The following is a 16,604-nucleotide window of genomic DNA, read 5'->3' as shown; positions in this document are numbered from 1 at the left end:
GACAGACAGACAGACAGACAGACAGACAGACAGACAGACAGACAGACAGACAGTCAGACAGACAGACAGACAGACAGACAGACAGACAGACAGACAGTCAGACAGACAGACAGACAGACAGACAGACAGACAGACAGTCAGACAGACAGACAGACAGACAGACAGTCAGACAGACAGACAGACAGACAGACAGACAGACAGATAGTAAAAATGTAATTATTTATTTTAAATATTTAAAATGTATTTATTTACGTATTTTCATTTTTGCATTCATTTATTATTTACATGTATTTATTTAAAATTATTTTACATTAAGATGATATGTTTGTTATAGCTTTTTATTTATTAATTTACTTATTTAAACTTTCCTAAACTTTGAGGTTCACTTGTGAATTTATCTCAGGGCTGATGGGTTTGCTTCTTGGCTTACAACTTTTTACTGACAAGCTTCTGTTCTTATTATTAATATTTGTCCCTTATACGTTTAAGAAAACACACTCACTCACATCTTTGGCTGTCTCTCACGTTCCCATGGTCTCAGTGTTTGATGCAGTGGTGTCCGCAGGTCTCTGCAGGCCTGATATTCAGATTGATCGTCCTCATCATGATGAAGCCTCTGTCTAAAACGGGGGATTATTGTGTTCCAGCGGGCCGGAGAGCTTTACCTCATCCTGCAAACCAACACATCCGTCATGAGCAGCGTAAGCCTGCTTGACAAACACCCACACATCTGAGGAGCATCCCATCGCTGCGTTGCTGGATTACACACAGAGAATGAAGACGGAGAACTCATCAATAGAGAAATATCCAGTTCAGTGATCTTCACCTACAATGCTCAGATGATTGCTGGACATTCAAAGATAAGATAATAATAAAATCACTGAAAGGTCACTCTGTTTTCATAAAGCTGAAATCTGGCCCACACATGACAGGAATAATGTGTCCCTTTATGAGGCCGAATTTTTGAAATAATAGATTATATAGAGTTAGAGTTATATAAATCAGTCTCATTTGAGTCACTATTAAAAATGCGATCACAAATGCATTTTTGTGCATTTATACTTATTCACCTTAATTCTTATTTCTTTAGCCGTTATCGTGCGTCTTTTCTTCTCCACCTGATTTTTTTTGTTCTTACCCAAAGAGCATTTCGCTGTCCAATGGTCATGCCTTAACTTTGCAAATTCTAGTATTGCATTATTCTTCTTCTCGTGGGCATTTAATCATTTTTTCCTTTTCAGTCTGCGGTTAATCTCTTTTTGGCTTATTTTTTTTTTCTATAAAGAAAAGCTGCTTAATAACCTGAATATGAGGAGTTCTTTCACTTCCAGCTTTCATGGACAATTATATATCTCTATCACTTATAAATGATTAAATACAAAAGTTTTTGGTTTATAACTGGTTTTGTGGTCCAGGGTCACATTTGTCACACTTAAAAGATTCAGATCAAACAAATTTTAATTTTACACAAAGATAACCCGAGTAAATAACAATTTCAGTTTTGAAATAATGATTTCATTTATTAAGCGAAAAAAGCTGTCCAAACCTGCCTGGCACTACGTGAAAAAGTAATTGCTAAATCTTAAGCAGTTATTAGTAAATCTAATAACTGGTTGTGCCACCCTTTGTAGCAACAACTGCAATCAAGCGTTTGCGATAACTGGTAATGAATCTTTCGTATCGCTGTCGAGGAATTTTGGCCAACTCTTCTTTGCAGAATTGTTTTAATTCAGCCACATCGGAGGGTTTTCGAGCATGAATGGACTGTTGAAGGTCATGCCACAGCATCTCAATCGGACTTTGACTTGGCCACTCCAAAACCTTTATTTTGTTTTTCTTGAGCCATTCAGAGGTGGACTTGCTGGTGTGTTTAGGATCATTGTCCTGCTGCAGAACCCAAGTGCGCTTGAGCTTGAGGTCAAAAACTGAAGGCCGGATATTCTCCTTCAAGATTTTCTGATAGATTGCAGAATTCATGGTTGCATCAATTATGGCAAGTCATCCAGGTCCTGAAGCTGCAAAGCAGCCCCAGACCATCACACTATCACCGCCATGTTTGATTGTTGGTATGATGTTCTTTTTATGAAATGCTGTGTTGGTTTTACGCCAGATGTATCGGGACACACTACTTCCAAAAAATTTAACTTTTGTCTCATCAGTCCACAGAATATATGCCCAAAGATTTTAGGGATAATCAAGATATTTTTTGGCAAATGTGAGACAAGCCTTTGTGTTCTTTTTGGTCAGCAGTGGCTTTCGTCTTGGAACTCTCCCATGGATGCCGTTTTTGCCCAGTCTCTTTCTTATTGTTGAATCATGAACACTGACCTTAATTGAGGCAAGTGAGGCCTGCAGTTCTTTAGATGTTGTTCTGGGTTCTTTTATGACCTCCTGGATGGGTTGTCATTGCACTCTTGGAGTAATTTTGGTAGGCAAGCCACTCCTGGGAAGGTTCACCACTGTTCCAAGTTTTCTCCATTTGTGGATAATGGTTCTGACCGTGGTTTGCTGGAGTCCCAAAGCTTTATAAATGGCTTTATAATCCTTTCCAGATTGATACATGTCAACTATATTGTTCTCATCTGTTCTTGAATTTCTTTAGGTCGCGGCATGATGTGTTGCTCTTTAAGCATGCTTCACTTTGTCAGACATGTTCTATTTAAGTGATTTCTTGATTCAACAGATCTGGCAGTAATCAGACTTGAGTTTGGCTCGTGAAAATTAACTCCGCTTTCTTAAATAATGTGGTTAATCACAGTTCTTTCATGATTTAACAGGAGGGGGCAATTCACTTTTCATGTAGGGCCAGGTAGGTTTGGACAGCTTTTTTCCCTTAATAAATGAAATCATCATTTAAAAACTGCATTTTGTAGTTGCTTGCATTATCTTTGTGTAATATTAAAATTTGTTTGATGATCTGAATCTTTTAAGTGTGACAAATATTAAAAAAATTTAAAAGACAGGACGGGGCAAAAACCTTTTCACTGCACTGTATATACATATATATATATATATATATATATATATATACTGTATATGTATGTGTGTGTGTGTGTGTGTCCTACAGAGCAAATTAACCCCTACAAATTCAAGAACGTCTGAAGATTTTACACTGAGCGACATCAAATCTGAGACAAAAAAAGGTTTTGTCTTTGAGAGCTTCAGTACACAGTGTTGTAAAGGTCTGTGATGCTAATAGCTTTCATTGAAGACCATGTGACTCTGAGATTGAAACGCTGGCTCAGATCCGCTGCGCACTGATTTTGCCCTCGGCTGACATTGGGAAGAGTTTTTAGGCTTGTGTGTCCTCTAATGACGCACAACAGACCCTGTGTGTGTTAATTAATGTTTTTTTATGAATCTCTTTACTCATTATCACCAAAGACAGGAATTAAAATTCACTGGCATTAATACTCACACTAAAACACGCCAGAGAACCAGAGCACAAAGACATGAAGAGATACACAGATTCACGGTCTCCGGTCTCTGCTTGTCATCATGAAATCATCTATTAGTTAAATTATATGTTAATCAGTTTGTTTGTGTGTATGTATGCATGCAAATAACCAGTTCATTTGTGGTTAGTTATTAATTTGTGTCTGTTTCATGTAGATCAAAATCTTGCTCCTTTTCTTTAACCAAAAAGGCAAAGCTGACAAAAGAACCAAAGTATTCTTGCATTTACATTATTTTTCAGTTTCAGTTCAGTTTTTATCATTATTCTACTCCATTCTATTTATTAGTGTTACATTTAATTAATTAATTTGAAATGTTTTAATATAATAACAAGCTATAATACGTTTACTTTTTGATATGTAAAAAATGTTTTTAAAACAACATATTTACATTTTATCATTATATTAAACTAAATTCATGTAAATTATGTTATATCATATTATTATATTATACATAGAAATAATGTATAATTATAATTATTTTATTATATTAAAATTATAGAAGAAAAAAATAAAGTAAATCAATTATTATATTACATTATATGAAGTTAAATTATATTATATTATATCTGTTATCATAATACATTTGAATCTTTTTTGTGTGTGTGGACTTCATTTGCATAGGCTGTGTGTGTTTTTGTTTTAGTCAAAAATCTTTACAGTCGTAAAATGATCGAGATCTCCAGGTCCCGCATCTTATTTGAGAAATAAACAACTTGATCCCCAGCGGAGAGAGTCTTCCTCAGACTATGAAGGCTGAAAATCCACAAAGATATTAAATCAAGAGCTCTGGCGCTCCTCAAGACAAATGTTAACAACACTTTAGTGGAAAGCCATTACACTGTTCAGCGACAACAGATGCAAACAATTTATGCAGTCATAAAAACCACCTGCTAGTTCTTCCTCTGGTCATTTCTGCATAGAATGAACTTTAATCCAGCATCATAAATATGCCTTCAGACTCCAGCAATATGCTCGTTTCTTTACAGATTGTAGGCTACTGGTTGAGACAAGACTGTGTGCATCAAATATATTGTCAAACAAACTGAAGATGCATCACACATAAAGCCTGGATGTGCCGAGTTAATGATAGAAACATATTGAAATGTATGCATAGAAACCTCTATTAACTTAACTGAATTGCAGAGGTCAAACTATTTCAGATATACTTAATTAAACTACAAACTCGATCATAACGCACAATGTTTCCATGGAACATGTATTTTGAGGTGCAGCACTCTTAATATTAATGGAGTGTTCTGCAAGTTATCAGAAAACCGGTTACCTCACCTGAATATTTGCATTGATTTGTGTTGGATGTTTCAACGTGGAAAACTGCTACCTTCGGAATGGAAATATGGATGTTTATTTGTAAACAACATCATACTTTTTCTTATCGTATTTTAATTAATCTCATAAAACTAGCAAGCTAAGCCAGTAGTAGTATTGACCTTATAGTATAAACATGGCTGAAGAGCTTCTCGAAACAAAATGATTTACTGTTTCGAAGCGCTAGAATCGGATCACCTCAAATAGCATTCCTTCTTTGAAGTCCCAGATCAGGACTTCAAAGCGTGTATCGCAAATCATTTGATTTAGATCGGAACTTCGGAGCATGTATGGCAAATCAAAGACTTGTCACTCATATAGTTTTGAATAGGGAAAATTCAGCGCTCAATATGGCTGCTATATCGAAGGAAGCCCCGCCTACTGAGCAAAACTGGTCAATTCAGCACGTCACTGCAGCTGCCATTGAAACTACCGGTTGCTATAGAAACAGTCAGTGTTCTGAGACTTGTGCCTAGGACTGTGCATGCGCTCTGGCTGGTCTAGCCTGAGAAATCAGGGGTTTTTTAACGCTATTTGAGCAAAATAAACAACTTTTATTTATTGTTGTCAGATTTCATTGGTGATTTCAAAAATTAAATTTATTATTAAGCTTGATGAAAATCAAAGAGAAAAAAGCTGCACATGCATGCCGGAGAGGCATTTCAAAGATGGCCACTGAGTGACATGACTTGCCTTAATGGGACTTGGTGCAAATCACTTGATTTAGATCAGAGCTTCGAAGCTGGTTCGCAAATCTTTGTATAACAGACCATTTGATTTACATCGGAACTTCAGAGCGGATTTATGAATCATTTGATTTAGATCGGAATTTTGGAGAGGGTTTGCAAATCTTTTGATTCTGATTGGCTCTTCAAAGCTTGTATCGTGAATCATTTGATTTAGATCGGAACTTCAGAGCAGACACGTATCCTGAATGATTCAAAACAAAACTTCGGCGCAGATTCGCAAATCTTTTGATTTAGATCCAGACTTCCAAGCACATATCCTGAATGATTCAAAACAAAACGTCGGAGCAGATTCGCAAATCTTTTGATTTAGATCCAGACTTCCAAGCACGTATCCTGAATGATTCAAAACTAAACTTCGGAGTAGATTCGCAAATCTTTTGATTTAGATCCAGACTTCTTCCAAGCACGTATCCTGAATGATTCAAAACAAAACTTCGGCGCAGATTCGCAAATCTTTTGATTTAGATCCAGACTTCCAAGCACATATCCTGAATGATTCAAAACGAAACTTCAGAGCAGATTCGCAAATCTTGTGATTTATCCAGACTTCGAAGCACGTATCCTGAATGATTCAAAACGAAACTTCGGCGCAGATTCGCAAATCTTTTGATTTAGATCCAGACTTCGAAGCACGTATCCTGAATGATTCAAAACGAAACTTCGGAGCAGATTCGCAAATCTTTTGATTTATCCAGACTTCGAAGCACGTATCCTGAATGATTCAAAACAAAACGTCGGAGCAGATTCGCAAATCTTTTGATTTAGATCCAGACTTCGAAGCACGTATCCTGAATGATTCAAAATGAAACTTCGGAGCAGATTTGCAAATCTTTTGATTTAGATCCAGACTTCGAAGCACGTATCCTGAATGATTCAAAATGAAACTTCGGAGCAGATTCGCAAATCTTTTGATTTAGATCCAGACTTCCAAGCACGTATCCTGAATGATTCAAAATGAAACTTCGGAGCAGATTCGCAAATCTTTTGATTTAGATCCAGACTTCGAAGCACGTATCCTGAATGATTCAAAATGAAACTTCGGAGCAGATTTGCAAATCTTTTGATTTAGATCCAGACTTCCAAGCACGTATCCTGAATGATTCAAAACGAAACTTCGGAGCAGATTTGCAAATCTTTTGATATAGATCCAGACTTCGAAGCACGTATCCTGAATGATTCAAAACGAAACTTCGGAGCAGATTCGCAAATCTTTTGATTTATCCAGACTTCGAAGCACGTATCCTGAATGATTCAAAACGAAACTTCGGAGCAGATTTGCAAATCTTTTGATTTAGATCCAGACTTCCAAGCACATATCCTGAATGATTCAAAACGAAACTTCGGAGTAGATTCGCAAATCTTTTGATTTAGATCCAGACTTCTTCCAAGCACGTATCCTGAATGATTCAAAACAAAACGTCGGAGCAGATTCGCAAATCTTTTGATTTAGATCCAGACTTCCAAGCACGTATCCTGAATGATTCAAAACGAAACTTCGGAGCAGATTCGCAAATCTTTTGATTTAGATCCAGACTTCCAAGCACGTATCCTGAATGATTCAAAACGAAACTTCGGAGCAGATTCGCAAATCTTTTGATTTAGATCTAGACTTCGAAGTACGTATCCTGAATGATTCAAAATGAAACTTCAGAGCTGGTTCACAAATCTTTTGATCCAGATATAAACTTCAAAGCATGTATCCTGAATGATTTGATTTAAATTGGAACTTCGGGTTCATGAATCATTTTATTTAGATCGGGACTTCGGAGCGTGTTTTGCGAATCTTTTGATTCAGAACGGAACTTCAAAGCATTTTTAGATCTTCACAGCGGGTCCGCAAATCTTTTGATTCAGATCAGGACTGCAAAGACATATAGCTAGTGAATTATTTGATTTAGATTGAAACTTTGTAGCGGGTTCACAAATCTTTTGATTCAGATCTGAATAATGGTTTGTGAATCAGTATTCAGAACGGGACTTCAGAACGGGTTCCTGAATCATTTGATTCAGATCAGGACTTCGGATCACATTTCATAGGGTGTCAGTTTCAAATGAATGTGAAGATATGATATGCAGCTCAAAACTTTATCTGAAACCTTTATCTAGGCTTTTTTCATTTTTTCTCATGTATTTCTATTAGCCTATGCTTGCAGTTTAAGTGTTTGTTTTATTATTCATGCCACTATATTAAATAAATGTCTATAATTTTTATAATAAATATCCTGAAAAAGACAAATGAAACAAATATGTATTTTAGATATGGATAGCAATATATTTAATCTAATCTGGCAACTTGAAATGATCTATTGGGGTCATCATATGTATGTAATTCTTACATTTATATTTTATACTGGGCTAAATTATGAGTGGCAATGTTTTACTTCGTGCCACCCCGGTAGATCCGCCCCTGGATGAAGCACTACACAGCCCTGCATAATATTCCCGTGATTCACGGCTGTTGTGCTGCTCTTTTCAGTCGGTGATCCGCTGGGGGGCGCTCGCGTCCGTTCCTCTGCAGTTCAGGATCATATCGTGCTCGTGTTCTTTAACCAAAAGGCAAACCTGAAAAAAGAACCAAAGTTTTCTTGCAAGTCATTTGTATGTTTGACTCTTCTTCTTTTCTTCTTCTTTCTTATTAATATGATATTTCTACAATATTTATATATTTATATTAACATATTAAATGTTATTATTTATTATAGGCCTGTAACCTATTAAATAATATTATATGTGTGTGTGTGTGTGTGTGTGTGTGTGTGTGTGTGTGCATTATGTCGTATAATACAACCATATATCAACACAGAATATGTAAATCGTATAATAATTTGTGCATTTATTTGACATTTGTTCTTTTCATCTTTTTTTCTGTTACAGAAAAAAACCCAAGATGTCCCCATGAACATACACCAGGACCTGAAACCAACACAGCATGTCATAACACAGAGGTACACAAAAAATAAACTCATGCCCAGTACACAATGCACTGCCGGGTGTACGAGGGTTATAACAGCAGCCACCCCTGCCTTCACTCCTCCTACAGCGTTTGTAACCTGCTCATGTCCCTCGCAGCACTGAGCACAGAGCGATGGAGATCTGGCCTCTGCTATGACTCTTAGTGGGCGGCTGTGTGCTGGTGCCACCGGCGCAGAGTGGGAACGACTCCCACATCCCACCACAACACCTTGCAGGCGCTCTGTCATCGTGCAGCAGCGATATTTTACTGTGTGCCACTTTTTATTTACCCACCTCAGACTCCTCTGTGTCTAAATGCTGTATAAACTAGGAATTACATAAATATCTGGATGACAAAGTACATCAATGCAAGGGAAAACAAAAATTAGTCAGCATGCAAAGGGCTCTTTTAGGAGATATAAATATATCAGAGGGTCAAAGGTCTTTACAGACAGGCCTCTGAAGGATATTGGCGAAATTTATCATTTCAACAGTTTTCAGCATCCGTAAAGTTAGTGAAACCTTCGGAAATACTTTACTTAAAGCCTTTATGTATAATGCATTATAAAAGTAGTTTTAATGCATTAATTATGCTTCATAATGCACCTTATAATGCACTGTTCTCATGAATAATTGTAACCATAGTTAATACATTATAACACTTGTCAATTCATTTTTACACTATGCATTTTAAATTTGGTTATAATTATTTACAACAAGATACATAAACGAGGAGGTGATGCATCTGCAATGTGAAGCAAAGTAATTTTGTGGCAAAACCATGGAAATAATTTGTTGTTTTTATCTTGTTTTTTTAGTATATGTATTAGCTTGGTCAGTGTCGTTGTGGGTTTTGGTTATTTTGCTGTTTTAGGTTTCAAGGACCTTTGAAGTAACTGAAAACATTTGGCGAAGTGATACATACATGAAATGCACTGAAGACCTGCCTGGAACTACTTTAGCTGTGAGTTAAATTACTTTATATTATTTATAAATGCCAGATGTATCTCAGTTTCATTATATTTCCAGTTTTCTCGATATGTTGAGAGTTTGTTTTGGTTTGAGATGCGCTGCTCTCATGCGATATCTAGTGGTTGAAAAACCGCATATTGCAGCGTTAAGCGTCAAATAGCTACTTTTGGGGGCCACTTCGGCATGCATGACACATGGTATTTCCCACAGCGTGTATAGACGACTATTTGTGGTCTGAATTGACTTTGTGCTGTGTCACTTTCCTCTGGGCCAAGAACAGATTAGCTGTTCCCAGAAAACAGGATTAACCCCGTCAGGAGCTGTGAGGAAACGGATTGGAAGAGTCAGACAGTGGGATGCCTGGATTCTGCAGTGTTAGGTCATCACATTTTAGTGATATTTTCAATTGATTTTCATATTTTTCATAATTGGTTGTAACTGATATTTCACATTGTATATAAACATTCAGACCGGAAACCTGAAATACCTGAAATCATAATTTAAATTTCCTTTGTCATAATTTACATCAAAATACATTATCTCTCAGCAATATATATATTACTGTATATAATATGTATATACTGTATTTTTATGTAAATTATGACATACAGTACATAACATTTTTCTTGAATTTCATTGAATTGAAAATCAATTCCATATGAAAATCAGAAGTTTGTGCTATAGATTAGGTTTAATCTCCCACAGTTGTGGAAATGGTAACAGAATCTGGTGTCAAGAAAAAAGTGTGTTTTTGCGCTTCGCAGGGCCGAGGACTGCTCTGGTCACGTGGGTGTGTGGCACGTGCCAGCTGAGACAGATGAGTTGGGATTGTAGAAGTGGGTCAGATCTGTCAGCCGACACAAACTGTTCTGGGACATGGTGTCCCGCTCATCTTTGTCTGTCTGCGACTGTCAGGTCACGACCAGAGAATGACCATTACTGTCTCACTTTTATCAGAGAAGAGCATTCTCTCTTCTAATCCTCATCTCTCACGTTTTCCTTTCTGCATCCCTCTCATGCTCATCTCTGCTTATTTACGCTCTTGTTAAAGCAGCAGATGTGTTTGGCAGTAGGTTTACTTCAGGTCTTTGAACTAGTCAAAGTCATCTTGTACACCAAGGTTACTAGTTACTAATCAGATACAGTTTTGTTTCACACGCCGATAATCTCGCTTAGATTGCTAATACTCTATTCACACACATTACCATTGTTTCACTGTTACTTGCTTAAATGGCGGATTTGTGTCTACCTTTGAGTGCAGGTGAGGACACATTCGGTGCAGCTGGAGCTGGAGACCGTGGAGAAGCAGATCCGCGATCTGGTGGAGAAGCAGGCCCAGCTGAGAGAGCAGAGAGCTGTGCTGGAAACATCCCGGGCTGACGCTCACAAGTCCGGGGTAAGTATGCAGCACGCTGCTAACACTCCCACCACCTCTACTCCGTGTGTTTCTCTGCACAGACCCTGTGCATCCAGGACGCGATCTTCCCAGATGTCCTTCACTCCGGAGCCGGGACGCCACGGACCCTGGGTGCACCAGCAGCGGAAGAGGCGAGCCAAGCCCCGGGCGACGACCTCTCCACCTCTGGTCTTCAAGATCTAGAAACCACTTCGCTCCCCTCCGCAAGACGGAACGCGACGCTGTGATCGACGGAGACTCCTTCGTCCGGCACGTCCGTGCTACTTCGCTAAAGGTAAAGTGCACACTCACTGTTTCCCCGGTGCTCATGTTCTCAATGTTTTTGCGCAGATACCCACGATCCTGAAGGGGCGAAGAGAGTCGCCGGGCCCACTCATCGTTTTAATCATATGCTAGATTTAATTATATCGCATGGAATTTATCTTACCGATATAGATATCGTACCTCAACGTGATGATGTTACTGATCATTTCCTTGTATCGTGCATGCTGCGTATTACTGATATTAATTATATGGCTCCGCGTTATCGTCCGGGCAGAACTATTGTTCCAGCCACCAAAGACAGATTCACAAATAACCTCCCTGATTTATCTCAACTGCTCGGTGTACCCGTAAATACACATGAACTAGACGAAATGACTAGCAACATGGGCACTATCTTCTCTAATACATTAGAAGCTGTTGCCCCCTCAAATTGAAAAAGGTTAGAGAAAAACGTACTGTGCCATGGTACAACAGTTATACCCATTCTCTCAAGAAAGAAACTCGTGATCTTGTTACCACATCCTGTGGTAACCAGGAATTACAGAAGTTTCAGTCTGGATCCAACCCTTAAATGATCTGAGATGACCGAACACCTGAGAAAAGATGATGCCAACCCCTCAGAGGACCTCAGAGGATGCCAAAGCTCAGACAACATACAGAATTACCTAATTTTGCCATAAGTTAAATATATGAAGGCTCTGCAATATATAAATATATTGTGGAAACTTAATTTCCTGTAGAGCTGCTTTGCAACGATTTGTATCGTAAAAAAGCGCTATACAAATAAACTTGTTGGGTTTCATACTTTTTTCATTAGTTTTCATTTGGAGTGTCATATTTTATTTCTGTACACAACTAAATGCTGAAGGACATTAATGATACAAACTTTGCAAAATGTTTTGAGGTTAAAAAGCATCAGTTGCTGCATTTTTTTATTCAAGGTGTAAATGTACAGTATCATTAACATCAACAAAACGTTATAATGGTTATACTGAACTATTTAAATTCATTGTATAGGCTATACATACAGTCCCTTCCATAAGTATTGAAACAGTAAAGACAAAATTGCTCTGTTGGCTGTGGAGTCAAGACATTTGCAAATATGATTAAAAGATGAATATGAGACAAAACTACAGAATGTCACATTTTATTATAAGCCGTTTCAACATATAATGTTTTACCAAATAAAAAGAACAGCACTTTTAGAGTCCATCCCACTCATTGATGTGAGCATAAGTATTGGGACAGTTGAACATAAGGCAGATATAAAAGATTAAAAGCTATTATTTAGTTGCAGATCCCTTGCACACAATCACAGCAGTGAGTCTGTGACCCATAGACATCACCAGACTCTTGGTCTCATCCTTTGAAATACTTTTCCCAGCCTTTAATGCAGCCAATTCCAATTGTTGCTGGTTTTGGGGAGTTTCTGCCTTTACTCTCCTCTCCAGCTGCTGAAATTCATGTTCAATCGGATGTAAATCTGGAGATGGTCTTGGGCAATCTAAGACTTTCCAATTCTTTGCCCTTATAAACTCCTTGACTGAACTGGCAGGGTGTTTTGGGTCATTGTCCTGATGCAATATGAAGCACTTCCCAATGAATCTGGTGGCATTTTCTTGAATATTGGTAGGCGAGATGGTTTTGTACCCTTCCAAATTCATTCTGCTGCTGTCATCATACATTAAGTCATCAGTAAAGTTGAGAGGGCCTGTTCCAGAGACAGCCATGCACGCCCATGCCATGACACCACCTCCACCATGCTTTACAGATGAGGCTGGATGCTTGGGATCATTTGCAGTTCCCTTTTTTTCTCCACATCTTTGCTTTCCCATCACTTAGATAAAGGTTCATCTTTGTCTCATCGGTCCATAAACACAGTCCCAAAACTCTTCTGGCTCACCTTTGTGCTTTTTTGCAAACTCTAATCTTGCCTTTCTATGTTTGGTGCTGGTCAGAGGTTTGCATCTTGCTGTGTAGCATCTGTAATTCTGTGTCAAAGTCTCCTGAGGACAGTAGATTGTCAGAGCATCACCCCAGCTTTCTGGAAGTTGTTGGTGATTTTACAGACACGTCTTTTTTCACAGATTTTATGATTTGTCTGTCATCAACTACTGTTGTTTTCTCAGCCGATCAGGTCGTTGTTGGTTTCTGGTGTCGCTGGTGGTTTCCAAACTCTTGATTTCTCCATGCCCTTTGTTTTTGCTGGAGCTCTAACTGACTTCCTCTTTTCTTTTAGCATCCAAATTGCTTGCTTTTCTCTCAAAGTCAGCTCCCTCATCTTCATCCTGGTTTGTGTGTGTCATCATCGAATGCAAGATTCAGAATACAGAAGTAATGGATATAACTGATACGACACATTCCCTGCTTTTAATATCTGAAGAATTAATGCAACAGGACACAGCTGATCACTTAGAAAGACCTGAGAGGCAACTGCTCCAATACTTATGCTCACATCAGATAGAGGGATGAAACTCTAAAAGTGCTCAACTTCTTAGCTGGTAAAACATCTATGTGTTGAATCACTCAGTAATAAAATGTGACATTCTGTAGTTTTGTCTCATATTCATCTTTTAATCATATTTGTAAATGTCTTGACTCCACAGCCAACAGAGCAATTTTGTCTTTACTGTTCCAATACTTTTGGAGGGCACTGTATATATACACACAGAGTGCCCTTCAAAAGTATCACAGGCTCCAAAAAATATTAAGCAGCAAAACTGTTTTCAACATTGATAATAAATCAGCTTATCAGAATGATTTCTTAAGGGTAATGTGACACTGAAGACTGGAGTAATGATGCTGAAAATTCAGCTTTGATCACAGGAATAAATTATATTTTAAAGTATACTAAAATAGAAAGCCATTATTTTAAATTCCAGTAAAAAAAAAAAAAAAAAAAAATTACAAATCTTGCATATATATATATATATATATATATATATATATATATATATATATATATATATATATATATGTGACTGTGTTTCATTTAATTTTTAAATAAATTAATTTAAAAAAAAATTAACTTTTAAGTAATATTTTTATTATTTATTTTAATTGGTTTGTATGCATTGTAGATGTTCATATACATATATATAAAATACATCAAAATATTATATAAAATATTTGATATATATGATATTATATTAATAACCACTAATGTTATATAAAGAGTGATTATTATATATTATATGATTAATATCCAACTATTAATATACATACAATTAATCATCGTATAATAATATAATATTTGTGCTAAAGACACACATAATTCAAACATAGATGTTCAAATGAAATTTCGACTTTTTAATGGATCTCCTTTATCACTTGCTCACAGCGTGTCTCAGACTGAAAAGGCTGCAGACAATAAAGTGTCGTCCATTAGTTTTTTACCTTTTCAGCTCTGCGCTCTTCTGGCGCCTCTCAAAGCTCCGGCTCTTTTGTGACTCAACAGGAGATTTCAGGCCTGAAGTCTGTCTGTCCTGCTCCACAGCCTCATTAACAGGGAAGCTGGCCTGATGTTTGTTTATTAGGCTGTTTTTGTGCATTTCAAACCACGTCCGTCCATAAGCGAGATCAATGCTGGTCCTTTTAGTCACAGAGAAGCACAAAAACGGTATGTTTGTGATGTGTTGATGGAGTCTTTTGTGACGGTGACATGAGAAGAAAGTCTGTGTCCTCCACCTTCCCCATCTCTTTCTCGCTGTAGTCCTCAACTCACAATGAAAAGACCGAATACAAAGGGTCTCCCGAGGTATTTATTAAACTCAATGAGATTAATTACATTTGCAGTCTGATTCTCCCACATCTTCATAATGCACGCAAAGAGCATGCGAGCTGATAACGATTCACATGAACCTTCACCGTCTTCAATGAGCGCCAATTAATTTGACATTTGGCCGGATAATGAAGAGTGTGGAGGATCTCAGTGATGAATAACACAACAAAAGAGTCACGCTCATCAACAAGATGATGTTCATGATGAAACACGTTTATCATGTTTGTTTCATCTTCTGTTTTACCGACTTTTTGCAATACATCATCCACATCAAACCAACTCATATAATACTAATTTATTATTTGGCATCACCTCACAATAAAGTTTTCATGTAAAAAAACCCCATCAGTCTCTTTCTGCGTCTAGGCCTATATGAACATTTAAATAACTTTGTAGCAAATTAATACTTTTATTCAGCAAGCATGCAATAAATTGAACAAAAGTGACAATAAAAGACATTTATAATGTTACAAAGATTTCTATTTCAATTAATGCTGTTCTTTAGAACTTTCTATATAAGAATCATGAAAAATGTGTCAGTTTCCATAAAAATATGAAGTAGGACTTTTTTTTCAACATTGATAATAATCAGAAATGTTTCTTGAGCAGCAAATCATTATATTATTATGATTTCTGAAGGATCATGTGACACTGAAAACTGGAGTAATGATGCTGAAAATACAGGGTTTCTTCACAGAAATATAATACATTTTACAATATATTCCCATGGAAAAAAAGCTGTTTTGAATTGCAATATTATTTCACGATTTTACTGAATTTACAGTATTTTTAATTTAAAAAAATGTAGCTTTGGTGGGCAGAAGAACACTGCCAACTGTAGTGCAACTGAAACGAAACTGTGTATTTAATGAGAAATATGTCAATATCTTTTTTTTATTTATTTATTTATCATTTGAATTCCTTAATTGAAGATCAGAAACATCAAATAAACCTCCTGAAGAGCATAAATAACACTGAGTGTCTGAGGGCAGCGTGACGCTGACAGACTAGAGTGAAGAGTGTTTGATTCACATTGGTCATCATCTGTCCTGATGTGCTGCAGTCGTCATGGTAATAATACCATCCAATCACAGCAGCTCTCAGACACTTCCTGTGCTTGCTGATTAGAGCATGTGGCATGAATAAACAACACACCTCCTCTTTAGCATGCTCAAGATTTTTGTGTTTACCTGCTCAGTGTCTACAAATCTTCTGACATTCAAACATTTCATGGCATTTTAAAAGCGTCCAGATAAAAACAGACACTATTAAAAATAAAACTAATGTCCAGTGTCTTTAATTTTCTATATCTGTACAGATTATTTGCCCCATTTCATCTGAAACTATGCAAACCGATTGTAACAAGATGAATAACATTACAAATCTAATCTGATAATTGTGTGTGTGTGTGTGTGTGTATACACTATATTGCCAAAAGTATTGGGTCACCCCCTTCTAATGAACATGTTTGACTACTTTAGTAATTTCTATGAGAACAAATCTTAATGTTAAAGCATATAATGATATTCTAGGGAATTGTGTGCTTCTAATTTTATAGCAACAGTTTGGACAGGACCCTTTTCTATTCTAACATTACAGTGCCAATACTTTTGGCAGTATAGTATATATATATATATATATATATATATAGACACACACATACGCACGCACAATTATTCTACACT

This window comes from Barbus barbus, assembly GCF_936440315.1.
Source record: "Barbus barbus genome assembly, chromosome: 40".
NCBI lineage: Eukaryota > Metazoa > Chordata > Actinopteri > Cypriniformes > Cyprinidae > Barbus > Barbus barbus.
This window is presented reverse-complemented; position numbering follows the sequence as displayed.